Source organism: Tursiops truncatus, chromosome 12, assembly GCF_011762595.2.
Source record: "Tursiops truncatus isolate mTurTru1 chromosome 12, mTurTru1.mat.Y, whole genome shotgun sequence".
Classification (NCBI taxonomy): Eukaryota; Metazoa; Chordata; class Mammalia; order Artiodactyla; family Delphinidae; genus Tursiops; species Tursiops truncatus.
The window spans coordinates 63,077,416-63,090,463 of NC_047045.1; positions in this window are offsets into that span (position 1 = coordinate 63,077,416).

Sequence of the window (13,048 nt, forward strand, 5' to 3'; positions counted from 1 at the left end):
CACCAGATGCCAAATCTGCCAGTGTCTCCCATTCTCCAGAACTGTGAGAAATAAATTTCTGTTGTTTATAAGCCACCCAGTCTGTGGTATTTTTGTTGTTACAGCCTGAATGGACTAAGATGGCAGGGGAGGGGAGGATGACTTAGCAAATCTTCACTAGGCTTCTTACAGAATTATCCATTGCACCCATGTGGAAACCACCCTACCTGCACATTTTGGTATTTTCACTAATAATACCTTTTTGGAGACTATGCTATTAGGTTATATTGTATTATGTTTAAAGTATTATGTGGACTAAGTGCTTATATCTATGCTTCTTGCAAAGGGAAGGCAAGTTCCCTGCACTTTTCAGATTTCTCTAAGACAGGGAGATTCCTGAGCCCAGAGAGAGCACGTCTCAGTGTAAGCAGAGGCCAGAGGGCAGTGGGAGAGGACAGACAGGTGGGCAGGGGGAAACCCTCCAGCTATCAGCCACCCGGCTCTGTGTGTGTATGTGTGTGTCTGCAACTGTGCACACGTGTGAAAATATTGCCTCTCCAAGGGCCTTCTAAAATCAAACCTCCTGGAAATGATAATCCTTTAAGTCTTTCAGTGATTATTGCCTCATTATGAATTGGTTTATCAGATACTCTCCTCGGAGTCAGAAAATAGCTGCTCTTTCTTGATTAGTGACCACAGACAGGCATTTTGCTGAGTACTCTGCATGTTCTATAATTTAATCTTCTCACCCAACTCTGTAAAACAGTTACATTATTTTCTCTGTTTATTATAGGGAACACCGAGGCTCAGAGAAGTGAAATAACTTACTGAGATTACTCAGTAATAAGAGGAAAGGACTAGGGTGAGGCAAGTGAAGCATGCGGAGTACCAAGTTTAAGGAGGCAAACTCTCAGGTTTGAGCAAGTTCATGCTGATGCTTGCAAGAACCTGAGAGTATCTCAAGTTTTGCATCTAGCCTGCCTCACCCCCGTCCCAGGAATTCTTAGGTCTTCCGGCCTCCAAAGCACATGCTCTGGACCACTACACCATGGTTGAAAGCAGAATATTCTGCAGTCAAATACTCTACCCCTGAGCTATGCCTGCTAAAGCAGAACATCCCAGATGGTAATACTGAGAAGGGAAGAGGTGTAGATTGGAATAAGGTAGCCCAGTTGTCTTCAAAGTTTTTTGTTTATATATTCCAGGAGAGAATTTTCAAAAGCTATGTATTCTTTGCACCTGTTTAAGTTGATATCTAAAAATTTTCAGGTGAAGTTTACACAGTTGCAAAGGATTTAATTTCCTCTTTTATTTAAAATAAAATTGATACATCATTTTAATGTATTCAACAAAGCCTAAATCTCATAGTGGTAAGAAAGACATGGGTATAGATGAGGGGAAATTTTATACCATCTTCTTTTTTCCTTACCCTTTGAAATTGTATTTCTATTCCACTCCCTGATAGAAATTTTATCCTAGTGCTTTCTGTATTTGAAAGTTTTAAATATTTTTCTCAAACAAAAATATGTATAGAAATTGAAATTAATTTTTTGACCACAGGACCCTAAGCGTAAGGGTTTTCTTCTAGAATTGAGTTATCATTACAATTATTATCAGGACTCAGTGGGTTCTCAGCTTAATTATATTACAAATGTTAATAATTACTAAATATAAAAATAAAATTCTATTAGAACTGCATCTCTTAATGAGATAGATGGGATGTTTAAAAAGTTATTTCATGAATTCATAGAAGAATATTACTAATGGTCAGAAAAAGTCAGGGCTCAGCTCTAATTTTCATTATGCATTTTTATAGACGTGTTGAGAAATTTTGTTCACTGAGTAAGTAGGTGGTAGTGGAAAGAGTTTTGTTGTTAGGAAAGCCTCTCACTTCTCCAAGATGTAGCCTAACAAAAATCACAGAGTAATCTGTGAAGGAAAATTATTTTTAATGATTTATCAGCTTTTTTTTCAAAAGAATCAGAAGCCACTTGACTTGCAAAAGGATTTGTTAGACAGTCACTATAGTCGCAACACCAATACTACTACTTTTTTTTTTAAATTAATTTATTTTTGGCTGCATTGGGTCCCTGTTGCTGGGCACAGGCTCTCTCTAGTTGCGGCGAGCAGGGGCCACTCTTCGTTGCAGTGCGTGGGCCTCTCATTGCAGTGGTTTCTCTCGTTGTGGTGCATGGGCTCCAGGCATGCAGGCTTCAGTAGTTGTGGCACACCGGCTCAGTAGTTGTGGCGCATGGGCTTAGTTGCTCGGCGGCATGTGGGATCTTCCCGGACCAGGGCTCAAACCCGTGTCCCCCACATTGGCAGGCAGACTCCTAACCACTGCGTCACCAGGGAAGTCCCACTACTACTTATTTTAAATTGAAGTATAGTTGATTTACATTTCAGATGTGCAGCAAAATGATTCACTTATACATTTTTTTAGATTCCACATAAAAGTGATATCATATATTTGTTTTTCTCTGTCTGACTTACTTCACTTAGTATGATAATCTCTAGGTCCATCCATGTTGGGGCAAATGGCATTATTTCATTCTTTTTTATGGCTGAGTAATATTCCATCGTATATATGTACCACATCTTCTTTATGTGTTCATCCGTTGATGGGTATTTAGGTTGTTTCCATGTCTTGACTATTGTAAATAGTGCATTGGGGTGCATGAATCTTTTTGAATTAGAGTTTTCATCTTTTCTGGATATATGCCCAGGAATGGGATTGCTGGATCATACAGTAACTCTATTTTTAGTTTTTAAGGGCCTTCCAAACTATCTTCCAGCCAACACTACTACTTTAAATTGATTTTACCTTGGTTGCTTCAGAGAGTTTTAAGCCCTCTGGTAATACACTGAATTGAGTCCTGATAGGTGAGAGGTATGCCTTCTTTTTCTGTTTTTTTTTTTTTTTTTTTAGGTGAGAAAAGGGTGCCTATGAAAGGGGGGACAGGAACAGAGAACCAAAAGGACACCTTGACCACAGGCTCTTTCTCAGGGAGAATGGTTTTAATAAAAAGCCCATATGAAAAAAAAAAAAAGCCCATATGGACGCTAAGGATTTGGGAACTGATTCCCATAACACTACCTGTGCCTGGGGTAGGGCATGATGGGCATTCTTGAAAGAGTTGATAAGAACTCTTTCGAAGGATAGGATGACAAGGGTGGGAGGGAGGTGTAGAAAAGGCAGTGGGGAGGAGGAAGGCAGCACCAGTCCGGTAGGAAAATGGGGTAGAACTGAAAGGGCACAAAAGAGTTAACTCACCTTTGCCTGTGATTGGCCCCTCTGTGTCATATACTGGGCATTGACTCACCCTCACCAGCACAAGATTTAGAACCTAGTGTTTTTGTCTTGTGTTTGTTGGACGAGCTGATTTTTATTCAGGGTTTCAGTCAGGAAAGGAATCAATATTAGAAAACGTGGTTTACAAAACAGGTCAAGATTAGAAGATAGAAAGGGTACAATTTGGAAAAAGGAGAGAGGACTTAAGGTAAAGTCTGGGCAGGCTGATTTTGTGTCCCTGGCTTGTGTCATTAGCACTGTTAGCAGCAGATGTTGCTTGCTCTTCTCAAATTAAATTTTAATGTCCTTAGAGTTGGAATAATGCAGTTCAGTTATCTTTCAACCAGAGTATACCATCTCTCGGTACTTTCAAAACTGTTAAGGTGTATTTTGTGTGTAACCTTTATTTTGTGTGTAATACATATGAATGTTTTTGAGCATCATTCAGAAACAGGCCATTTCTCTTTGACAGGTCTGTATCGATTCAGGGAAATGTTTGCTATTAGGCTTACACTGTTGTCAGCTTAATCCAAAATAACCTATGTTAAGATTAGGCTCTATAGGTGGAAAAGTCACTAAGCTAAGTTTTAAAAAGTACCTTTGAATGAACAGATGAAAAGAAATAAGAAAATTAATTTTAAAAATCTTTGCTTGAATTCAAAGTTCATGAAACTCTGTTGTGAACTTACTTTTAATACATAACTTTAAAATTGAAGAAAATATTTGAAAATTAGTTTCATATTTTTTCAGCACTGCTTTTAACTCTGTTCACCGGAATTGCAAAACTTATCTATTTGTAGAAATTCTGCTTTCTAAATATGACTCTTAAGCATACGTATTTATCTCATTGTTAACACATATCTTTACGAAAGAAATAAGCAAAAGTTATAGTCACACAATTATCAAAGTATCCCGTGTAGATGATTTCTATTTTAATGAGAAGTCAAAAAAGACTTCTGAGACAGAGCCTTCCCTATTAAATACTATATAACCCTCTCCTTGCTGATGCCAACTAGATCATATTCCAAACTGATGATCCAGCTGTTAATTCATAAAATAAAGCAGGTGAGAAGGTCTCTATTTTGCCTTTAACTTTCATTATTTTAACAATTTTTTCTTTCTCGCTTCAAATGCAAGTCATTAGCAAATGTCACCTAAATGGTACTTCCTTTGTGACTTTGCAGCTCTCTTTGTTATACATTCAGCAGGCCTGAAGCCTCTTCTGTGTATTTCTGGAAAGCTATTCTTCTGTGTAAGCTAAACAAATGGTGCTGTTTAAGCTGTTAAAATACAGTACCATAGTTGTTTGTTTTTTGCATCCTCAAGTTGCATCTAAATGAGAGGTTTAATTGGTTCTAGGAATAGTATCAAAAGCAGCCCTGGAGAATTTCTCCTGGTATTAAGGGAATGCACTTCCGGCGCTCTCGCCGACCTCAAACAGAAGGAAGGGCGTCCCGGTTTTCTCTGGAGCCGCTTGCACTTATCTCCACCAGCTTAGTGGTAGTGGGATGCGGTGGTGGGGAGAGCAGGAAGAAAGATAAACGTGGCACACTGCAGGCAGACCCGTGCTTGGAGGGGAAGGAACTGCTCCAATCGAGAGAGGAGCCGGGGCAGTTTGGCCACGTGGGCGAGCGACCAGCGCTGTCACACAGGGTCCCGCGCCCAGAAGGGGGGCCCCCCCGCACTCCCAGTTTCTGCCCTAGCCGTTTTACCATAATGATTTATCTTTGAATTTGTGTCAGGTAAGTGAAGTCGGACGGGACAATGAAGTACGGGCCGAGATCCTGGAGCCTCCCGCCGCCCTCCCGCCTCCCCGGCGACCGCGCATCCTCGCAGCCGCCCTTCTCCCGCGCCGGCTGGGCAAGGGCTCCGGGAGGGCGGGGGGCGCGCGCGCACCCAGACTCTTGGAAAATGAAGGGAGGGCACTAACCGAGAGTGTGGAATATGGCACATGAAGGGATCGACTTCTTTCCGACCCCATGCCCTCTCCTCTTTAAAGCTGCTTGAAAGGTTTATTAGTGGTTCCTGGATCTCTTTCCCAAAGGGTTGGAGTAATGCCCTGAGGGCTTGTCACGTAGGCCTTTACCCCTTCTAATCAGCCAGATGGCAGCTGCGGGAAGCAGCCAGGGAGGCAACAATCACGGGACAGTGTTGACAGGGAGGTCTTCAACTGAATGGGGAACACGAGGAAGCATATGCCGTGGAGTTTCTCCGCCTGGGATATTAGATTCGCTTTTGTCAGTTGGGTTTTACGTATTAGTTGGGAATACTTCAATAATAAACAACAGCTATTAGATTATGTTCATTTACTGGGCCAAAATAGAAAATTGCTTTTAAAAAAAAGCCCTTCTAGATTAAAATTTCATCTCAGAAACATGGATAACTTGTCACCGCTCTTAATCTAAAAATTTTCCTACCTTTGTAAGTGGTTCAAAGTGTGTGTGCTGTTTGTGCTTGTGTATTTAGTTTTTTATTTTTATATGAGAAATTATATAAAAAGAAAACACACTCTCTTCAGTAGCAACCTGTAAATCTCATAATCCTTAAGGGAAAAGGGACCAGAGAAATGGAGCTACAAGGAGAGACGTTGCCTGCCTTTGCAGACCTCAGTGTGGTCACTGGCTTCCCTCAGCAAGGGCAACATACCGTGCAGATGTGCAACAGAAAGCAAGCAGAGAGTCTAATGAAAATGCCAGTAAACCCTTTGGGAAGCTGGCAAAGTGTGTGACAAACACGGACACAAGCTCCATCCATAGGCCTATTATTAGAATAGGGACAACGTCCAGCTCCCTTAACTGGACTCCCTTAACTGTGGAATGACATACTTATCCCTGCCACTGAATTGCCTCAGTGTCACCTGTGAACTATACCTAATCTTAGACAGCAAGAACATTTGCTCATTCAGTTATCTGTCTATGTGTCCATCAACTCATCCATCCATCCAAAAGATTGAATGTGGTCCTTTAAAACTGTATACAACAGGCTCTTCTGTCAGTACAAATATTCCCTCTTGGAAACCGTAATGTGACATGAGTTATGATTAAGTGGATTATATTTTTCCTATCAAAACAGCATTAAAATTGAGAGCTTGCTTCTGTTCAAATCCCAGAAAAAAAGTAAACAAGACACAAAATATTTGGCAAAAGCATCAATACAAGTAAAACCCCACAAGCCTCTATAATCTATAATACAGTAGAAGTATATGTGAGAAGACCAAAGCTGTGAGAGAGGAAAGGACTTGCCTGGTGTCAGTCACTTAACTCAAAAAAGCTAAGCTTATAAACCTGGTCCTCAGATCCACGTTCCTTTTCTGATACCACATTTCCTCTCTCAGAAAAATCCAAAGATTTATTTAAGGTTGCTTAAGTAAGAGATCACAGTATACTGTAATACGTGCATACAACATGAAAGGTTACAACTATATTTCATATGATTAAATTAAATCATTAGCCAAAATATATATTGAAATAGTTAAAGATTGTTATTCAATTAAGAATGTAAATCAACTATACTTCAATAAAAAAAATTGTTTGCTTTATTAAGAGCTACTAAAATTTGGCGGGAACAGGGGGGAAGCCCATTTCCCTTAATAAAAGTGCTCAGGAACTTCTGAGCCAGTAATTAAGTGGGCTCGGTCCGTTGTTTGCCTGACTAGGTTCCATCCGTTCCTTCTTCTTTCCCCACAGACCCTGATTTTATTTGGGTTCCTGTCACTTCTCTGCCCCTTTGTGCCTCAGTGGCGTGGACCCCTTCCCAGCTCTAGGGCTGGTCTCCATGAGTGAAAGGAGATGTCCACACCCTTGCCCATGATTGGTTTTGGGAAAGTCATATGACTTAGTCAAATGGGACAAGAGGGGAAGACTGTTGGAAGCTCTGGGGGAGATTTCCAGAAGATGCCGTCTCTCTGAGGTTATTTTGTCAGGGCTGAGATTTGCAGCAGCATCTCACTACCTACCCATGAATTAACAATGAAGTGAGTCAATGAATGGTGTTTATTGTTTAAGCCCATTGAATGTTTTCCTTTGTTTGTATCCCCAAAATGGATGCACGGAAGCAGCAAGTGCCCCCCTCCTCCCCCCTCCCTCCCTGGCTCCCTATGTCCCTCTAGTATGTTGCTATGCACAGGTGTCCTCCTCATTGTGGAGGATGCTTAAGTGAACGTGAATTCAGAATCCCTGCCCCCAAAGGGCTTACAGCAGGCTTCATAACTTTTTTCATAACCAGTGCCCTCCCATGAAAATGTAATACCACAGGTATACTATATATGTGTGTGTAATATCTATCTATCTATCTAAGCTTTATACATTAAAATAGTAAGACTTTTTTGTCCCCCCAAGAAGCAATTTTTGCCTTCTTGGGAGAGATATTGCCTCCGTTGAGAACGGTTTAGAGGGAGAGATGGAAGCAGGCAGTCATGATGAGATATATTACGATGAGGATATCCCCAGGATGGGAGCACCTATACACAGACAGAAAGCAGGGGCATTGCAGATTCTTTTACAGAACAGTCATTGCAACACACAAATATTTAAAACTATTACCATGGGCTTTATTTGGTCTTAAATTTATCTTGTTCCATTCTTTTCTCTCTTTCCCCATCATCTTCTCCCACAACAGCTACATTCTGACAGTCTGAAAGAAGAAAAGAAGAACCCAAGGACAGCCAGGGTTGGGGAGGGGCTGTAGGGAAAGAGGCTTCAGGTCATAAACCTCAGTTTTGTTGGCAAATCATCTTATTTTCTGTCATGTCTCTGAAATCTCTTTTTCATCTTTCTCTTCTTTTTTGTTTTCTTTGCTATCATCCTCATAAGCCTGTATTGCCTCTGGTCTGGGCAATCATTTCTCTCTTTTTTAAAATTATTTACTTAGGACCAACTGAATTTCAGGTACTTCCTATTACAGTCTCAAGCAACACAACAACCATGTGGATTAGGTATTAATGCCTCCATTTTACAGACAAGGAAACTGAGGCTCAAGTGTTTTAGTGACTGGCTCAAAGCTAGAAGCTAGTAAGATATAGACAGAGCTGACACTTAAACCCAGTTTGCAACCTATGCTTATGCTCCTTCTGCTGGTGTTTTGTAATGTATTTTAAAAATTACACATGTGATAAATGAATACCTTCTCTTGGCAAAAAAATCAAAAAGATATCACAACTTAATATTCTTATTAATCACCCCTCCCTATTCCTATTCTTCCTGTCCCCATCCCCAAAGGTAACCACAGTCACAGTTTGGTGTGGAGCTTTCCAGATCTTATTCTAGGTATTTCATGTGACTATTCGTGCTCCACTGCACTGGAGGGACCAATACAGCACCTCAGGCATTGGCCCCCCTGCTTGGATGACTTCCCATGACACAGTCCAGTACCTTGCATGTAGCTGAGCAGCTCCACTTGGTAACTGGCTGGTTTGCAAATCCTTCTCCTCGTAAATTACAGCTTGCCAATGTGCAAGTGGCTCTCTCCTCTGCTCCAGACCATGCCGTGAATATTAAGTATGTTCCTTTTGGTTTATGTTTTCACCCCTTCCCCTCTTTACACCATTTTTCCTCATCATCTTTTAACCAGAACACTTGGGTCCCTTTTTCTCTTTAGGATAGCAGTGGTTCTTTTTGTTGCTGACTGGGAAGAGTACTTAGGTAAATATCAGTGTGGACTGTAAAATAAGCTTAAGATAGCGCTTTTCTACCATGGGCTAATTTACTACCTCCTTCTTTTTTTGCACCTTTTTCTTCAGTTAACAGAACTTGTGAGCTAGTGATAGAGAAAATAAGTTATTTTAAGGTTGACAAACTGCCTGCAGTCAGCCCCGGGGATTATCACTAGACTAGATACACACCGTTGCCCTTGCTCCCCGTACACTGCTTCTGCAGCCCCTTCCGAGCTCGGCAGTTGGACACTAGGGAGGAAAGGGGGACATATTTGCAGGGGAGAAGCTGGTGTTGCTGACCTTTATGGAGATAGGCAAGTGGGGCATGGAGTCCAGAGGGATCAACCTCGGCCTCTGTGCCTATGCACCCCAGAGCCCCTACCCAGCCTGGAGCCCTGGCTGTGCACTCCAGAGCCCGCTTCCAGCATGCAGATCTCTAGGTAGAGTTCTGGGTAGAGACCGTGCACGACACCAATCATATGGCCATGATGCTGAAAGGGGAGGTGGCTCATCTTCCCTGCAGAGACAGAAGTCAGACCTCAGGGCCTTTCTTGCCATACTTAGTGGACTGTGGACACACACTTGGTCTTCGCTGGTGTTACTTGAGGCACCAGTCAGGGGGTTATACCAGCTGGAAGGAATGCGGAGAATAATGGAGGAATCAGCCACTGCCTACACCCCACAGGTAGGGGCAGGGAGATGAGAGAGCACCAGCCACTGTGGTCCAGAAACTGCCCCAGCCTCTGGGAGTCACAGGTGGGTAGTCACAGATGCTGCCACCCTCCCCCATAGGGATGGACACCATGCTGCAGGGGTCTTGTCAAATCTTATCAGCTTCCTGATGAAGGAGGGCTGGGAGGAAGGTGAGGCCTGACAGATGAGAAGAATGGAGAGAGGGGAACGAATCTGGGTGAAGTTTTGGTCAAGTTTGCCATCCCCATTCATCTTCTCTGTCTCAGGACTCCTTATATGAAAACCAGCCAACATGTACTTTACTCAGCGATTCATCCCTAAGTCCCGCTGATGGACAGAAATGCAATGTAATAACTTCCACCACAAGGTGGCAGCAGCATCTCCTTGGCTGTGTTCAACTAGCCTAGTGGGCACATTTTCTTTAACTACAGAAGAAATGGTTTTCTCCCCGCTTGTACTTTCAGAAACAAGTTGCTCTTTGAGCACCCGAGGATCTTCACAGTACTTATCACAAGGAGTTTTCTGAATGTTTCTCTTTCCTTAAATTAATGTCTTGGAAAAAATGAGGTTATGCATTAGCAGGTGCCTCTTCTGTCTTTGCCTAACAGCCAGTATTTAAAATCTAACTCTTCGTATCTGTGAAGCCAGTTGTCTTGCAATGGGATTAAGGGGACAAGGGAAGGTGACCAGATGTTCTAATTGAGGCAGACAGTCTTGGTTCCGGCAATGAGCAGGTGCTCTGGAAGAAGTCCCAGGCAGGCTCTGCTGTGCCCCTTATCTGAACCAAGCTGATGAGCTGGCCCCTTTCCAGAGGAGGGTGACCAGAGCAGACAGGGATCTGGAAACCAGGCGCAACCGGGACATGTGGAGGCGAAGGGGGATGTTTGCTGAGGAAGAGGCGACGTGAACGCTGCATTTAGACATTTGAAGGGCTGTTGTGGAGAAGACAGGTGGTTGGAATCAGATTGGTTAAATGCTAATTATGGAAGGGACCGTAGAAATCCCATCAAACACACTCCCCAGTTTACAAAAGGGGAAAATGAGGCCAAGAGAGTGACACTTTCCTAGTGTCACACAACTGGCTGGTAATAGTGCTAGGACAAGAACATTGACCTTGGACTGTACCTAAATATGGTCACCCATCAGGTTGTAAGCTGTACCCAAGGTGGGGGGAGGGAGGGTGATGGCTTCTGTTTAGTGTTGAAGCAGAAACTGAATGTCCATAGAGAGAGTTCCTGAATTGCACAGAGGGCTGGCCACAGCCCAGCCACTAGAAAACCTCTGCGGTTACTTCTAGGTTCTCTGCCTCTGTGCCGTTGTCGTGGGACTCTTCCAGTAACTGGTAGATAATTCATTGTGTGTAGTTTGGTGAGGTGAGGGTCAGAAAGGCAGTCCCCAGGAAAGGTCTGGCCTTCAGAAAAGGCCACGTTTGTGTGCTTCTCCACAACAGGAGGCTACGGAGTTCTCCGGCCTGGGATCCCCTAGTGTTCTTGCCCTTGCAGAGTCCCCAGGCTCTGACTTGGGGGTGGGGTGGGGAGAATGGAGCCAGGAGAAAGGAGCATTGCAGGATTCTCTACACAGCAGCCAGGCCCTTGGAAAGGGGGCGGGGCTACTTGTGATCTGAACTTGAAGCTCCCATTGCCAACTTCATAGGACCCCACTGTTGTCTTTATCCCTGAAAAATCCTTCTAAAGCACTATATGATATTAATGTTCTATCAGCTTTCCATGTATTTGTTTATTCTTTGTTAAGGTGCCTGCCTGACCTGGGCATGAGGTTTCATCACACCTTGCATGCCTTTTTTTAAAATTTTTAAATTGATGTATAGTTGACTTACAATAGTGTGTTAGTTTCAAGTGTACAGTAAAGTGATTCAGTTTCATATATGTATATATTCTTTTTCAGATTCTTTTCCATTATAGGTTATTACAAGATATTGAATATAGTTCTCTGTGCTATACAGTAGGTCCTTGTTGTTTATTTTATATATAGTAGTGTGTATATGTTAACCCCAAACTCCTAATTTATCCCTCCCCCCTTCGCTTTAATCATAAGTTTGTTTTCTATGTCTGTGAGTCTATTTCTGTTTTGTTAATAAGTTTATTTGTATCTTTTTTTAGATTCCACAAGTAAATGATACCATGTGATATTTGTCTTTCTCTGACTTACTTAGCTTAGTATGATAATCTCTAGGTTCATCTGTGTAGCTGCAAATGGCATTATTTCATTCTGTTTTATGGCTGAGTAATATTCCATTGTATATATACCACATCAAAAAGACAACATACGAAATGGGAGAAAATATTTGTAAACAATGTGACCGACAAGGGCTTAATTTCCAAAATATACAAACAGCTTATACAGTTTAACATTAAAAAACCCAAACAACCCAATCAAAAAATCGGGAGTAAACCTAAATAGACATTTCTCCAAAGAAGACATACAGATGGTCAACAGGTACATGAAAAGATGTTCAATATCACTAACTATTAGAGAAATGCAAATCAAAACTACAACAAGATATCACCTCACTCCGGTCAGAATGGCCATCATCAAAAAGTCTACAAATAATAAATGCTGGAGAGGGTGTGGAGAAAAGGGGACCCTCCCACACTGTTGGTGGGAATATAAATTGATACAGCCACTATGGAGAACAATATGGAGGTTCCTTAAAAACTAAAAACAGAGCTACCATATGATCCAGCAATCCCACTCTTGGGCATATAACCAGAGAAAACTCTAATCTGAAAAGATATATGCACCCAATGTTCAGAGTAGTACTATTTACAATAGCCAAGACATGGAAGCAACCTAAGTGTCCATTGACAGAGGAATGGATAAAGAAGATGCGGTACATATATGTACATTTGATGATTATCTGGGTGATGAAGAAATGAGTGCAGGCCACTCCCTAGATATGAGACACTGCAGCAATTAATTAAGCACTTAATGACTATTTTCTTAAGATGGATAGGAGTGACAGCAGTGCCCAGAGGAAAATGAGGTCCTTCCACTGCATTCAGCCAGAGAGTGCAAAGGTCATGCTAGAAGAAACAAGGGCAATTATGCTCCCAAATGTGTCCCACATACCACAGGGAAGTTGAAATGACTTAGGTGTGAAGAGGAACATTTCCAAATGGAATTGTTGTGTACATATTTTCAAGTGTGCTAGAAATCCATGGCTGGTGTATTAAATTTATTTACTTAGAATGAGGCCAAAGCAATTACTTAAGTTAAAAAAGTAGGTAGGTTAGAAAAATGACAGCTGATACTAAGTGCAGTGTGCCTAGTCTTGTACTAAGTGCTTGATAGGTAGTCCCTCATTTAACCTTCTCACAGCCATCCTATGAGTTGAATTCCATTTTACAGGAAACTAAATGAGAGCAAAGAAAAATTGCATAACTTGACCAAATGCACACAGTTATAAGAGGCAG